Consider the following 15,923-nt stretch of genomic DNA (forward strand, 5'->3'; position numbering starts at 1 on the left):
ATCACATAAAACTTCTAGTAACAGTTTTTTCATATAGTCTGGATTGGATTCACTGGTGATGTTTAAATCCCTCCACCTCCTTCACACAGACTCAGTGTGAATGAATCTCTCCCTGACTGCTGTCACTCACACTGATCCAGCAGTGATGTTGGAGACACAGAGTGACAGAAAACTCTGATCTGTTCTCATTCATGAGATCACGTCTGTATCATTAGAGGAGGGCTTGTGAAGTTCAGCTGTGCCTCCTTCTTGGTTTGAGGGAAATCAAAGTTCAGATCAAATGTAAAACAAACTGTAAAGAAAGGAGAGAAAAGTTCCTGGGAGAGGAGAATCTGAGGGAAAATCAGGTAAAAGGTAAAGTCTGATGTTCAGGAACTGCTGCTCCTGCTGAGCCCCTCCCACCTGTGCTGCTTCAGGTGAAGTCCCGCCTCCTTCCATGCAGCAGCTCACCTGTGTGTCAGTGTTTAGTGTCCAGGTGTGGAGTGGAGCTTCTTCTTCTTCTGCTGTGTTTGCAGAAACTGTAAGTTTGCTTTGTTTCCTTTAACAGTTTGTCTTCAGGAACTTTACTGTTTGTTTCTGCTCTGTGAGGTTTGGATGTTCAGCTCTGATTTCCACACAAACTTTGTTTAATGATTATAGATTAATATCAGTTGTGTGGAGCTTGGTTCCATCAGAAACTGCAGAAATCTACTGCTCCATATTTAGATAAGAACCATGACCTTATATGGGGTCAGGCTGAGGACCCTAGGTGCAGTAAGTGAGATTGAAATGATGCGCCCTCCTTCAGAGTGGCTGAGGAGACAATAGACAGGTTATAAGAACACAGTCATTCCTTATATTTATTTATAAAAACAATTTAAAGAAATGAATGTAGGAGATGCACAAATACATGACATAGAAAGCAGGCACACAGACAGGAGTCAGGACTAAACTGAAACTGGACTTTCTGCATATACAGTAAGTGCGGAGTTTGAGCAGGAACTTACATGTAGAGACGTGTTTGCAGAAGAACCAGTTATTGTACCTCCAGGAAAGGTGACTCAACATGTCTGACTTTGTGTCATCAGAACAGGAATGACTGGAATAAAAAAAACTGAAGCATTAGATCAGGGCTCGTATTTAAGGAGCTTCTTTGTAATAAGTGTTACTCCTGGAGTAATTTGAAAGATTATAACATTTTCTAAGAACTATTTTCAATGTTAGCACTAAATCCTGACAAAAATAAAACATTTTTCTGAATTATTTTCACCCTTGAAAGAGCTCCAAAGCTGAAAACTGTGAGGATGAGGGGGAGGGTTTGAATAGCCTGAATAGTTTATTAAATCGAGGAGGAATTAGTGGGAAAAACAATGGAGATCACTAGAAATCTTCTCCACACACTGAATAACAGTGAAATAATGAAACGCAGCAGGCTGAGCGGTGCAGAAAGTTTAGAGCTCATTAAACATGTTGAAACCTGTCACGTCCCCACCCAAAGGAATGACTCTAAAGAGATCATCACAACAGGAACAATGTAACAGTGCAGCAGTGATGAAGACTTGGATCTGCCCAACCTTCATCAGCAGAGTGATTAGACAGTTACAGATTTTATTGAATAATTAGGCCCCATCTTGTCTCAAAGACCTCATAGTACCATATCACCCCAACAGAGCACTTCACTCTCAGACTGCTGGCTTACTTGTGGTTCCTAGGATACTTAAGAGTAGAATGGGAGGCAGAGCCTTCAGCTTTCAGGCCCCTCTTCTGTGGAACCAGCTCCCAGCTTGGATTCGGGAGACAGACACCCTCTCTATTTTTAAGATTAGGCTTAAAACTTTCCTTTATGATTATCATAGTTGTTATGCTGCAGTGGGCCTGGGCGGTTTGGGGTTTCCATGATGAGTTTTTGTTCTTCATGGATCTCTTTTCACTGTTTATTCCTCACTCTGCATTTAATCATTAGTTATTATTAATCTCTGGCTCTCTTCCACAGCATCTCTTTTCTCTCCTCTCAGCCCTAATCAGTCTCAGCAGATGACCCCCCCTCCCTGAGCCTGGTTCTGCTGGAGGTTTCTTCCTGTTAAAAGGGAGTTTTTCCTTCCCACTGTCACCAAGAGCCTGATCATAGGAGGCTGTTTGACTATAACTGCAGGCTCCTTACGTTGAGGCGACTGTTGTGATTTGGTGGTAAATAAATAAAATTGTATTAAAATGCATAAAGGAGTTAAGACATCACTCATCTTGAACACATTCCAGGGAAAAAGTGGCTACTTTGAGGAATCTGAAACAGTTTGCTCTGTTTGTTGGTTTGTTCACTGCAGTGTTTTCCAACATGTTTCTGTTCTACAGAGAATGAAACATGAGGTGGAACAGACACATTCAAAAGCATGAAACAAAGTCAACATAGTAAAGGAGCGTTCAAAACTAAATGTTTTTGTAGTTAACACTTTGCAACAGTGTCAGAGAACAGTCTGCTGACAGTCTGCTGTAAAGGCAACTAAAGAAACTTAAATGATCTTCAGCTACATTAAGACTTTAAAATGGCTGTAACAGCTCTGCTTTGGGTTCTAAGTGCTGCTCAAACGTGGTCAGTGAATCAGAACTTTGATTTTCTGTGTAATAATTTTGGTGAACAATACAACCCCCACACTTGGTGCATGAGTCAAAGAAACACAAAGCATCCTCATTTTTCTTGAACCTCAAAACAAACTTTGATAATGTGTGCTTTCCATTCATGTCAGACTGTCGAACTCAAGCATCCTTCAAACCATTTTTATTTCCTGTTGACAACAGAAAGATCATTACTCTGTTCAAATCTGCACATACACTAGATTTCCAAAAGTATTCACTGTCTGCTTTCACACAAATATGAATTTGAGTGACATTTTTAATCCAGAGGGTTTATATCAGTTCACCCATTGCAGCTATAACAGCTTCAGCTCTTCTGGGAAGGCTTTCCACAAAGTTTAGGAGTGTTTATGGGAATTTTCAATCTTTCTTCCAGAAGTCCATTTGTGAAATTCACACTGGAATTCACTGAGAGCCAAGTGCCTGATTTTGTACACCTGTGGCCACGGAAGTGATTTGAACACCTGAATTCAGTGATTTGGATGGTGAGTGAATATATTTGGCAGTTTAGTGTATATCATAAACTCAGTTCAGTTTTATTTATATAGCAAGTTGCTCATAACTACCAGCTCTAATTATCAATATTAATTCAGCATTATTAACTCTTAGAACAAAAACTTCTTTGTTGGAACCTAATTTGTCTTCAAAGCAGTTGTGTGTGTTTCACACAGTCACTGAAATGGCAGCTCAGGTACTTTTATGATCTTGACTCTTTGACCTGGACTCAGTCTGACCAGTCGAACGGCATATTTTTAAAGTGAAAACATGAAGGTGTGCCCACACGCACACACACACACAGTAAAAAGCTGCTTTTAGATGAAGTGTAGAGAGTGGGACAGAGACGACCTTTGTTCATCACATTTATTGTTCATATTTCCTGTTTTGATGTTTGAGCAGGAAAAGAAACTGTGAAGTGTGTAAAAGTCAGATTAGTGAAGATGTGAGTCCAGACGACGTGTGTGCAGGATCAGCTGAGCTCTGCAGGAGACATGGAGGTTCAAAGGAGGAGAGCCAACAACCATCAGTCACAACACACACACCAAACACACATTTTTACATTCGGTGTCACTTTGACCTTCTTCATGATGTCATCATCAGCATGTTTTTATTATCAAATTTCACACTCAGCTGATTAAAAACAGAAAATACTCAAAGATTTACTTTAACATTCAGTGACTCGTCCTGACATTAAATCACAGGAGGATCAGCAGGTAACGTTTGAATCACTGCACCAACCCCCCCTCTACAGTCTGATTCAACCAGTTTAACCAGCCCTGCTGCTCCTGCTGAGCCCCTCCCACCTGTCCTGTTTCAGGTGGAGTCCCGCCTCCTTCCAGGAATCAGCTCACCTGTGTGTCAGTGTTTGGTGTCCAGGTGTGGAGTGGAGCTTCTTCTTCTTCTGCTCTGTTTGCAGAAACTGTAAGTTTGGTTTGTTTCCTTTAACAGTTTGTCTTCAGGAACTTTACTGTTTGTTTCTGCTCTGTGAGGTTTGGATGTTCAGTTCTGATTTCAGGACAAACTTTGGATCATTCTTTGAAACAAATCACATGATCAGGTTGATTAAAATCAGCTGCTCCATAGTTCACTTTAAACTCACAGCTGGAACTGTGTGTGTGTGTAGCAGCAGTGTGTGTGTGTGTGTGTGTGTGTGTGTGTGTGTGTGTGTGTGTAGTGAGATGGATATATTTGTATATATCAGAGGCCTGAAATCAGAGCAGCTCAGAGTTAGTAGATGATCAGAAGCTGATCTCAGATCTGTGGTTACTGTAAATCCACTGTAAGAGCCATTTTCTTTTCTTTCTTTGTATTATCTGTTTGGACACTAGGGGACGTTTAGTTTATGAGTCACTGTATTTATATGGGAAGGGGTTCGCTCATTTAGGGGTGTTAATGGTGGAGGCGCAACAGTTTTTGACAGTGAACCCTGGTTCTTCATACCATGGACTGCATGAACATCAAGGACAGCTTGAAGTCTTTGGTGGTAGTTGATGGTGGGTGAGGCTCTTTATCTGCTCAGATGTTAAAGCTGCTCATTCTTCTCTGTAAAACACCTCCAGGTCTTCTTAAATTCTCAGCCTGTCAGCTGGAACTGGGAAATCTGGATGAAGGAGGCTGTGTGTGTGTGTGTGTGTGTGTGTGTGTGTGTGTGTGTGTGTGTGTGTGTGTGTGTGTGTTCAGTTAGTTGATGATCAGGAGCTGAACCCAGCCTCATTATTACTGTGGATCCACTTACAGCAGAGCGGGAATTCAGAAACACTGATCTTGATGTGCTGGTATGCAAAAAATCCAACATGGCAGACATCAAAAAAGCACCCACAGGTGGCAAAGGTACACATACTTCACTCAAGAAGAAGTTCAAATACTTTATTAAAAAAAAGACTGTTGTAAACTGAAGCATTGATTCAGCTTCTTTATTCCAGTAAAAGTGAGAACGTAGAGACTTTGAAATGTTCTAAAGCAGCCGTTTGAAGGACGTTTCTACCAGATGTTTCTGTGCTGAACTCACTGCACCTCAGGTCACATCAGGTCACATCAGTGTGAGCGTTAAAGTGTGATGATGTCATACCAAAATCTCCAGATGTTGTAAACTGTGGATCAGGGTCATTTGGGTAGTTTCTGTTGTCATAATGATCTAAAAAGGTCAAACACAATTGATAATAAATGACTTCACTGAACCATAAACCTTTAATGAAAGAAAAGTTTGTGTTATTATTCATATTCTCTGAAAAACGGCTAAAAAAAAAAAAAAACACATTCTGTCAGAGTGTATTAGGGTTTAATATTTTTCCCGAAAATGACATGAATCAAATCCCGGGAAAAGACGAGCCATTTCCCGGGAATCCCGGGAAAAAGTTTATTTATTTTTTAATTTTAATTAGGCCTTCTGTAGCCTGTGTCGTGCTTAACCTATTCTGATATTGTAGAGGTAGCTTTCCAGCTATGTCCTGTTATGCCCAGTAGGGGGCAACGTTGGCTTGATTAATGCAATAAAACCTACATCTCAGCATTCGAGTGCTCGAGCTATGCGGTGTTGTATCGTTCCTCAACACTCCCTTAACAAATATAATTCGAATATTCCTGCATTGTACATGGAATTATACCAAGATATTTTACAACTGCTGGTGCAAAACAGTACGGTTCATCTCCACACAGCATTGATAATGACTCAGCTATTTGCGCTGTCGTGCACACCGTTCCACCAGTGGAACGCTGTAATAGTCACTGAAAAGTTAACTACCGTACTACACTATAATATGTCATAACACAGGGCCTTGAGTAATGCACTACGACTTGGTCATTGCCATTCTGGCAACAGCAAATTTATAACGCCGTGTCTGAGGGTTAAAGTAGGTTCGCTGTGAATCGTCTTTAGAAAAACTGGCCAATCCTTATAGCCTAAAAAATATACATTTTACTCAACTCCATTTAAAAAGCGAAATATGTTAAAGTATCTATTTCATGATACTTTCTTCACACATTAGGCCCGTATCCTAATTCATGATTGTTAGTAAGTGGCTGCAAACGAGGAAAAGAAACACTCGAAGTTAAACAGATATTTCTTTATTGTTCAGGGCAGCCATATTTTATAGGCTATATAATGCAATAGAACAATATATAATAATATAAAATTATATAATACAAAATACCTTAGGGTAAACACATTGCCTATGATTTTAAGAAATTAAAGAGGAAAAAGTACAACTGTGTAATACCTCTATTAAAACGCTTGCGATGAAGGCTGAAGCCTTAAACAGAGGCTGAACGTGCCTGAAATGAAGAGTAATGCTTTTCACATTAAACGAACCCTTCTCTCAATATTTCCTTAAATTTAACATTCTGAAGCTTTCTTTTCTTTCTGAAAGTCAAATCGACGCGCGCGACTTGTTTCCCGGTTTCCCGTCTAACGTTTCCCGGGAAACGGGAAATGGTTCTGATCGCATTTCCCGGGATTAAACCCTAGAGTGTATATAAAGCTTTGAACTCTGTTATTCTTTTCAGTCACTGAGTTTGACTTTTGTGTGTTTGTGTCATAAAATTGTCACACAAGCAACATAATAAAAAAATTTATTTTTATTTGAGACTTAAGAAATCGGGATATAATGCTTGATTTACAGTAACAAACAGTGTGCTGCAGAGTTACACAGTCACAGTCCTGTAATTAAAAAAAAATAACAGCAACAATTTAACATCATGTTCCTGTTAAATACATTTTATTTTATATTTTATTTCACAGTTTATTTGCAGTACACAAAGACAGCTGCAGAGGTTGTGTGTGTTGTTTTGTACATGAAACAGGAAGTGTTGAGCTTGTATGAATGCAGCTGTGTTACAGGTTAAACTGGTTGGACTGTCACAGTTCAGCACTGATGGACTCACATCCCTCCATCTGAGTGCAGATCATTGATCCTGTAGTTGTAGAGCTGAATGTGCTCAGATCAATAACAGGATGTGTGAAGAATAATAACAGCAACAAGAACATTTACCAAACAGTTTATTAACTTTGGGGAAATTATGAACAGGCATCAGTGCAGACACCTGTGTTGTTCTTTAGTGTTGTGTCTCAGACAGAAAGAAATGTCCTTTTAAAGATGAAATATTGATGATGTTTATTTGCTGCTTTGTCAGCAGCGGCTCCTGAAAAGCCCACAATCCATCAGTTTGAGCTGCTGCTGCTTTCTAACTTTGTGTAACCACTGAGATGAGTTTACAGACACAGGTCAGCTGGAACTGAGCATGTGCTCAAATGCTGAATGACTCTGTGAACACATCATAAACTCATCTGCCTCTCCTCAGCTTCATCTTCATCAGCTCCTCCTCCTCCACCTCTCTGTGCTCTCCTCCATCTGTCCTCTTCTCTCTCTGCCATTCTTTCCCTTTGCTGCAGCGCTGACACATTATTATTGATCAGCTGTTAGAGGCTGAATGTCACAGCCACAGATAATCTGATGCTTTCCTTTGACCATCCAGTTTGTCTTTATTGGCTCTGCCATTAAATCCACCTCAGTGATGACTGAGTTTCACATGGATTTTTACATCCAGCACAGATTTAACACCAACACAAATCCACAGTTAAAGTATCCAAGTACATTTACTGCAGTACTTTACTTCTTTGTCCTCTTAAAGTTCTGCTACTATATTTGAATATTTGCAGGTTGTTTCTCTTTTTTCTGCTCGACACTTTTTCACAGCTACAGTTACTTCAGCCTGCACAGATTCAAAGTACAGCTTACATGTTACTGAGTGTAACAGGATCTACTTTCAGTACTTTAAGTACACGTCACAGTGTCAAAGTGAATCAGTGTGTGTGTGCTGGGCTGATGTGTGTTTCCTCTGCAGGTGAAGGTAGAAAGTGTGTGTGAGCTGATGTGAATTCAGCAGCATGGATCAGTGTGAGGACAGAGAGGAGGGAGTCCCTCCCTCTAAAACCACTCTGTGTGGGGAACATGAGAGCCAGACCAAAGCTCAGAGGTGAGATGACCATCTCTAACTGTCCATGACTCTTCTCCATGTCACAGCTCAGCACTCACATCACTGCTGCATCATTATTCACAGGAACCAACCTGAACCTGAACCTGAACCTCAACCTCAACCTGGACCCAGCTGTGTGTCCTTAAAGAGTGACTGGTCAAAGGGTCCTCCTCTTAACTTTAAATCAGGTGTTCCTCCTCCTGCAGAGAGGTAATGTGTGTTTAAATGTTGTTCCTGACTCAGTGTTTCTGAATAAATTCTCCATCATGTTTAATGTCAGCTCAGCTCTTTTTCACACACATTTCTGTGTTCATATGTGAAGCGGTGTGTGTTGGAGTTTGTTGCACAAACACAGCAGTCAGAGTGTAAAGAATGGATGTTGTAGGAGGTGTTTGTGTAGTGAAGAGGCTGAGTGTCTGTAGGACTGCAGCTGCTCCAGCAGGGGGCTCCTTTGAGCTGTGCTCGATGTCCTGGGAAGATGTTTGTCTTCATGAAGTTTTATATTATTTTATCTTTGGTGAAACTGAGCAACAAATGTTCATTTAAGACTCAAATTTCCAGGTGAAAAAGTGATGAAAGTGATGTGCAGTACAGTGTAAAATAAGGAATTCTTAAATCAGTTTCAGTTGACTTTCACACATCATTGAAACAAGAGATTTGTTTTCATTTATTTCACAGAAGGGCAGCTTGGTGGTGAGCACTGCTGCCTCACACCAAGAAGGTCCTCGGTTTGCTTCCACCCAGAGTCTGTGGGTTTCTCTCCGGGTTTTCCAGTTTCCTCCTGCAGTCTGAAGACATGCAGTTACTGGGGTTAGCTTAACTGGTGATTCTAAATTGCTCAAAGTGCAACAGGCTGGCAGCCTGTACAGGGTGTACCATACCTCTGACCCCATAACAGCTGGGAGAGGCTCTGGATGGATGGATGGTTTGATCACCTTGTATTTCCTTCATTTCGCTCAGATTTAAAACTGAAATATTGTCAAATATGTTGGTATGAAATTCACTCAGGTGTTGCTGGAAGGAGGAAAAATAACGTTTTTACAGGAAAAATGTCTCAGTGTTGAAGAGGAGGCAAAGAGAGGGAAATGAGCCCAGAAGTGAAAGTGTTATTTTTCCAGTGTGTTTCACACCAGGAGGTGTTGAATAAGTTAATGCTAAAAATGAACCACGTTGTTGATGTGACTAAAATAATTGATCAGATCAAAAACACTGAATCACTGTTTGCTGCACTGTTGGAGGAGCAGGAGAACATGGAGACACAGGCTACAACTGTCAGGTGTCTCAGCCTGGGTGAAGAGCTGAGAGGAAAAGCTGAGAGCAGAATGAAGCACATCCTGAGTTTACTGTTGATGTGACTGCATTTACAGCTCAGAGCAGAAACACTGACAAACTGCAGATGAAGGAATCAAACTACACATTAAATATCAATAGAACTAAAATGTTGGCATTTCTGTGATGCCTGTTTTGCATTTTCAGTGTCTAATTAAAGTCTCAGTTTCTCATGAGATTTTATTTCCTCCACTGTGGAACTGTCACATCCTCACTGTCAGGCTGCAGGTTTGACAGTCCTGCGTTAAACTGGATTTGTGTTCATTGAGTTTTATTTTATTGTTTTTAGAAGTGTGAAGTTCTTTGGAGCTGCTGTTTGGAAAAGTGCTCCCTTTAAATAAAGTATACTTGCTCCAAAGATAACTTCATGAACCTTTAGCCTGTTTGTCTCATAATTAAATTAGCAGAAACATAATGTGATGCTAATTCTTGATGATTCCTTCACAGAGTGGATCAGGAGAGCTCAGAGGTTCCCAGTGGTCAGTCTGCCCAGCAGCATCAAACACAGCTGGACTCCATATTTATGGTTTGTACATGTACAACAACTATTTTTGCATATATTCTGTTTGCATTCATCTTTTCACTCCATTTTATGACGCATTTCTGTAGATCAGTGGATTATCAGTGTGTCCAACATGGATCTGATTGGCTCTATGATTCAGTCTGATTGGGTCGTTCATATAGTATTCTGTTCCAGCTGCTGGAGGACAACATCATCACTTTTGTGAAGAACGAGCTGAAGAAGATCCAGAAGGTTCTGAGTCCAGATTACCCAGAATGCTTAGTGAGTCAGGAGGATGATGAGGCTTTGAAGGGTGAGGATGAAGAGCAGAAGAGAAGCAGAGAGGCTTTTATGAAGATCACACTGCACTTCCTGAGGAGAATGAAGCAGGAGGAGCTGGCTGACCGTCTGCAGAGCAGTAAGAGGATTTCTCTGAAGGTTTAACATGATGGTTGTAGCACTGCAGAAACACACACACACACACACACACACACACACAGTTATTTCCAGTTCACTACTGAAATGGGAGAAGCAAATGGTCTGGCGAGTCATCCACACCTAAGGCCTGATATAGGCTTGTGCATCGCTCCTTTGTACATAACCAGAAATCCCCTCTGAACCCTACGATGTAACCTGACATAAACGTCTCTAAAATGTAACTACATGTCAGGTCAAGGATTGTGATAACCACATAGATGGTCTGCAGTTTTGCACATAGGCCTCACAAAGACTCACAGCAGCATACAAACACCGTGCCATGATCACACGGTAATTAACACACACAAGGAATCTGCATAGGCACAAATGCTGGCTACAACTTCGGCCACTCACGTAGGTGTTTATTAGGGTTTAATATTTTTCCCGAAAATGACATGAATCAAATCCCGGGAAAAGACGAGCCATTTCCCGGGAATCCTGGGAAAAAGTTTATTTATTTTTTTATTTTAATTAGGCCTTCTGTAGCCTGTGTCGGGCTTAACCTATTCTGATATTGTAGAGGTAGCTTTCCAGCTATGTCCTGTTATGCCCAGTAGGGGGCAACGTTGGCTTGATTAATGCAATAAAACCTACATCTCGTCATTCGAGTGCTCGAGAGATGCGTGTTGTATCGTTCCTCAACACTCCCTTAACAAATATAATTCGAATATTCCTGCATTGTACATGGAATTATACAAAGCTATTTTACAATTGCTGGTGCAAAACAATACGGTTCATCTCCACACATCTCCATTTTATAGGCTATATAATGCAATATAACAATATCTAATAATATAAAATTATATAATACAAAATACCTTAGGCTAAACACATTGCCTATGATTTCAACAAATTAAACAAGAAAAAAGTACAACTGTGTAATACCTCTATTAAAACGCTTGAGATGAAGGCTGAAGCCTTAAACGGAGGCTGAACGTGCCTGAAATGAAGAGTAATTTTCACATTAAACGAACCCTTCTCTCAATATTTCCTTAAATTTAACATTCTGAAGCTTTCTTTTCTTTCTGAAAGTCAAATCGACGTGCATGACTTTTTTCCCGGTTTCCCGTCTAACGTTTCCCGGGAAACGGGAAATGGTTCTGATTGCATTTCCCGGGAATCCCGGATCCCGGGATTAAACCCTAGTGTTTATGTGGGCCCAGCAAAGACCCAACGCAGAAATCTGATTCCAGCCTAAGTCAGGAAGCCCACCGCCCCCAGCCTATTGAACCCAATCTTTCCCAAGACTGAATGTCAGGTTTGGGCTGTGGTAAGCGAGGCAGAGGACCCCAATGCAGGACTCAGACGAGGAGGTTAACAATAACTTAAAGCTTTAATCCAAAAATACTAGAATGTAGCATAAACATGAACGTGGCATAAAGCACACAGCAGGGAAAAACCAACAACGACGCAACAGTGAACTAAACAACACAGACCTTAAATACACTGAGCGATAACGACGGAAAAGGGAAACAGGTGACAACACAGGTGAACGAAATACACTGCCGAGACAAGGGGAAGTAAACTAAACACAAAGCACAATAAAGTAAAACAGGAAGTGACCTAACCAAATACATGCAGACTTAACACAGGGAGACTGACACACAGAGGGAATCAGAACATGACCAACTAAACACAAGACATGAGACAAGGAAGAGACACTAAGAGAAACACAGGGAGAACTAAACCAGAGCTAAGGGAAAGGGAACCTAAACACAGAAGGGCGAAGACTTAAACACACACAGGAGCACAGAGAAGACCAGAACATGGGAAACTAAACAGAAAACAAAGACAAACTAAAATTCTAAAAATCCTGAACCAGAAAACAAAAAACAGAACTTCACAAAAACTCAAAACACTGGGTCACCGGCTCAGGATCATAACACTTAAAAGGTGTGTAAGATGGGGGGCTAATTGCAGCTTTAACTCTGTTTTGCCCCTTTAATTAATCTCAGTGAGCACCATGCAGTATTTGTGATAGGAACACATCTAATCTCAATCCCAGAGTTTGGTGGACTTGAGTCCGCGTACATCCCAAATCCACCACAGCTGTTGTGAACCACCAGAATGCTGTTGCTCCCTCCGGGACCAGGGGAAGGTGTTGGAATGCCAGCCACACAGATCACCTGTCCAAACTCCATTAACAGATACTCACTGTGTTTGTGTTTCCTGGTGGGCTGCACTGCCAGCATTCCTACCCTGGTGTTTGCTTCCTGCCAGTTGGAAGCAGCATTCGTATCTGTTGGAGCTGCAGGAGAAAGAGAGGATGGAAAAAATAGTGACTGCTCCACAGCTGGTGGTAGTACCATAGACATATATAGGTAGACGCCGCATTGAGCGCTCTGACTCGTACGTCAATGTCGCCGCCATATTGGAGGAGGCAAAAGTGGCCGACATAACCTGAGAGAGATGCTGCACTCTGGTGCTGTTTGGAGTTGTTCGAACCATTTTACAGTCAAAACAGGATCACATGGATCACCTTTCACAGGTAAGACTGAGGAACTGTTTTTGATCGTATTTGGCCATTTTAACATTTTGAAAACAAAATTATTTTTTGTGCCTAACAGTTTCCCCGTGTATATTAGTGCATATTTGAATGTATGAATGAACGCATTAACTTAAATAACTTTGTAGAAAGGCCCTTTATGACGTTCAGTCCATTCACTTGTATTAGCTCACAGCGCAGCTTTGCCTCCTCCAATATGGTGGACACACAGTTACGTCACCAACCGAGTCAACGAGGCGTCTACGTATATATGTCTGTGGTAGTACCCCAGGAAAAACAAGAACTGGCTGGCTTCCCACTTCCTGCTGGGGGTGTGGCAGATTCTGCAGATGGTCCTCCACCACTGCTGCTGCTTCCAGGCTCATCAGCTGTTGGCAGTGAACCTATTCCACCATGCTTGCCAAGAATCCATCAAAAAACTCTTGGAACACCATTTCCAGGATCCACGTCTCCCTTTCCAACATCTCCAGCTGTAACCACCTGGCTTCTGTGAGCCTCTGAGTGGAACCGAATGGCTGATCACCTTTCCCCATGCATGAGCCACAGAAGTGAAAAAGTGGTCCCCTGGGGAGAAGCTTAGGGGATCTAACTCTGTTTTTGCCCCTTTAATTGATTTTCAGTGAGCACCGTGCAGTACATGCACCGTGCAGTACATGCCCGAAGCTGCAATGTGACACCAGCAGTGAGCTCATCCCGACCAGCTTCTGGTACTGTAGCAGCTTCCATACTGCTAGCTCCACTATTCTTTTGACACGAACACACACACAACTGTGAGACATGCCAGCCAGCCTCCTCTGAGACTTTGCTTGAACGCACAGAGAATTTTACATCATCCCAAAATAAAATAAAATCTGCTTGAAAGAAATAGTTTCAGTACAATCAAAGTTGAGAATATTTATTTTGTTTTCTTTAAGAATTTCCTCTCACATGTGAGCGCAAACTCAAATCTGCTCTGAAGAAGAAGTTCCAGTGTGTGTTTGAGGGGATCGCTAAAGCAGGAAACCCAACCCTTCTGAATCAGATCTACACAGAGCTCTACATCACAGAGGGAGGGACTGCAGAGGTCAATGATGAACATGAGGTCAGACAGATTGAAACAGCATCCAGGAAACCAGACAGACCAGAAACAACAATCAGACAAGAAGACATCTTTAAAGGCTCACCTGGAAGAGATGAACCAATCAGAACAGTGCTGACAAAGGGAGTGGCTGGCATTGGGAAAACAGTCTTAACACAGAAGTTCACTCTGGACTGGGCTGAAGACAAAGCCAACCAGGACATCCAGTTCATGTTTCCATTCACTTTCAGAGAGCTGAATGTGCTGAAAGAGAAAAAGTTCAGCTTGGTGGAACTTGTTCATCACTTCTTTACTGAAACCAAAGAAGCAGGAATCTGCAGCTTTGAAGACTTCCAGGTTGTGTTCATCTTTGATGGTCTGGATGAGTGTCGACTTCCTCTGGACTTCCACAACACTGAGACCCTAACTAACCCTAGAAAGTCCACCTCAGTGGATGTGCTACTGACAAACCTCATCAGGGGGAACCTGCTTCCCTCTGCTCGCCTCTGGATAACCACACGACCTGCAGCAGCCAATCAGATCCCTGCTCACTGTGTTGACATGGTGACAGAGGTCAGAGGGTTCACTGACCCACAGAAGGAGGAGTACTTCAGGAAGAGACTACAGGACAAGAAGCTGGTTTTTAAAATAATCTCCCACATCAAGACATCACGAAGCCTCCACATCATGTGCCACATCCCAGTCTTCTGCTGGATCACTGCTACAGTTTTGAAGGATGTGCTGAAAACCAGAGAGAGAGGACAGCTGCCCAAGACCCTGACTGAGATGTACATCCACTTCCTGGTGGTTCAGGCCAAAGTGAAGAAGGTCAAGTATGATGGAGGAGCTGAGACAGATCCACACTGGAGTCCAGAGAGCAGGAAGATGATTGAGTCTCTGGGAAAACTGGCTTTTGATCAGCTGCAGAAAGGAAACCTGATCTTCTATGAATCAGACCTGACAGAGTGTGGCATCGATATCAGAGCAGCCTCAGTGTACTCGGGAGTGTTCACACAGATCTTTAAAGAGGAGAGAGGGCTGTACCAGGACAAGGTGTTCTGCTTCATCCATCTGAGTGTTCAGGAGTTTCTGGCTGGTCTTCATGTCCATCTGACCTTCATCAACTCTGGACTCAATCTGCTGGAAGAACAACAACCAACCTTCCAGACAGAGAAACACCTCTACCAGAGTGCTGTGAACAAGGCCTTACAGAGTCCAAATGGACACCTGGACTTGTTCCTCCGCTTCCTCCTGGGTCTTTCACTGCAGACCAATCAGACTCTCCTACAAGGTCTTCTGACACAGACAGGAAGTAGCTCACAGACCAATCAGGAAACAGTCCAGTATGTCAAGAAGAAGCTCAATGAGAATCTGTCTGCAGAGAAAAGCATCAACCTGTTCCACTGTCTGAATGAACTGAATGATTGTTCTCTAGTGAAGGAGATCCAACAGTCCCTGAGATCAGGAAGTCTCTCCACAGATAAACTGTCTCCTGCTCAGTGGTCAGCTCTGGTCTTCATCTTACTGTCATCAGAAGAAGATCTGGATGTGTTTGACCTGAAGAAATACTCTGCTTCAGAGGAGGCTCTGCTGAGGCTGCTGCCAGTGGTCAAAGCCTCCAACAAAGTTCTGTAAGTTATCACAGTTATCAAAGATTTAATGCTTTAAAGACACTTTAAAGGAAATCACTTATTTCTTTTTTTCTTCTAATGATCCATATAGTTTTTTTTTTTGGATATTTGTCACATTTAAATATTTTCAGATCATCAAATATTAATAATTTAACAGCTTTAAATATTACACATGTAATTTTTAGATAATTGAGTACATTCATTGAGCAAATTTTAATCTAAAAAACTTCTGTAAGTTATCATAAAGCTTTCATGACTTAAATACACTTTACAGGAAATCACTTATTATTCTTTTCTTATTATTATCCATACAATGGTGTAAAAACTTACTGATTTGTTAGTTTT

At 41.7% G+C, this 15,923-nt stretch overlaps 1 long non-coding RNA gene across 1 annotated transcript; it reads left to right on the top strand.

Annotated features, from left to right (window-relative positions):
- The first annotated feature begins 460 nt into the window (after positions 1-460).
- LOC115796858 (uncharacterized) lies at positions 461-7,998 on the top strand. The gene is made up of 5 exons (XR_004021349.1): positions 461-520; positions 2,984-3,092; positions 3,279-3,378; positions 3,505-4,026; positions 7,945-7,998. It is a non-coding gene; the product is annotated as an uncharacterized LOC115796858 (long non-coding RNA).
- Positions 7,999-15,923: the final 7,925 nt, after the last annotated feature.

This window comes from Archocentrus centrarchus, chromosome 2 (assembly GCF_007364275.1).
Source record: "Archocentrus centrarchus isolate MPI-CPG fArcCen1 chromosome 2, fArcCen1, whole genome shotgun sequence".
NCBI classification, from domain to species: domain Eukaryota; kingdom Metazoa; phylum Chordata; class Actinopteri; order Cichliformes; family Cichlidae; genus Archocentrus; species Archocentrus centrarchus.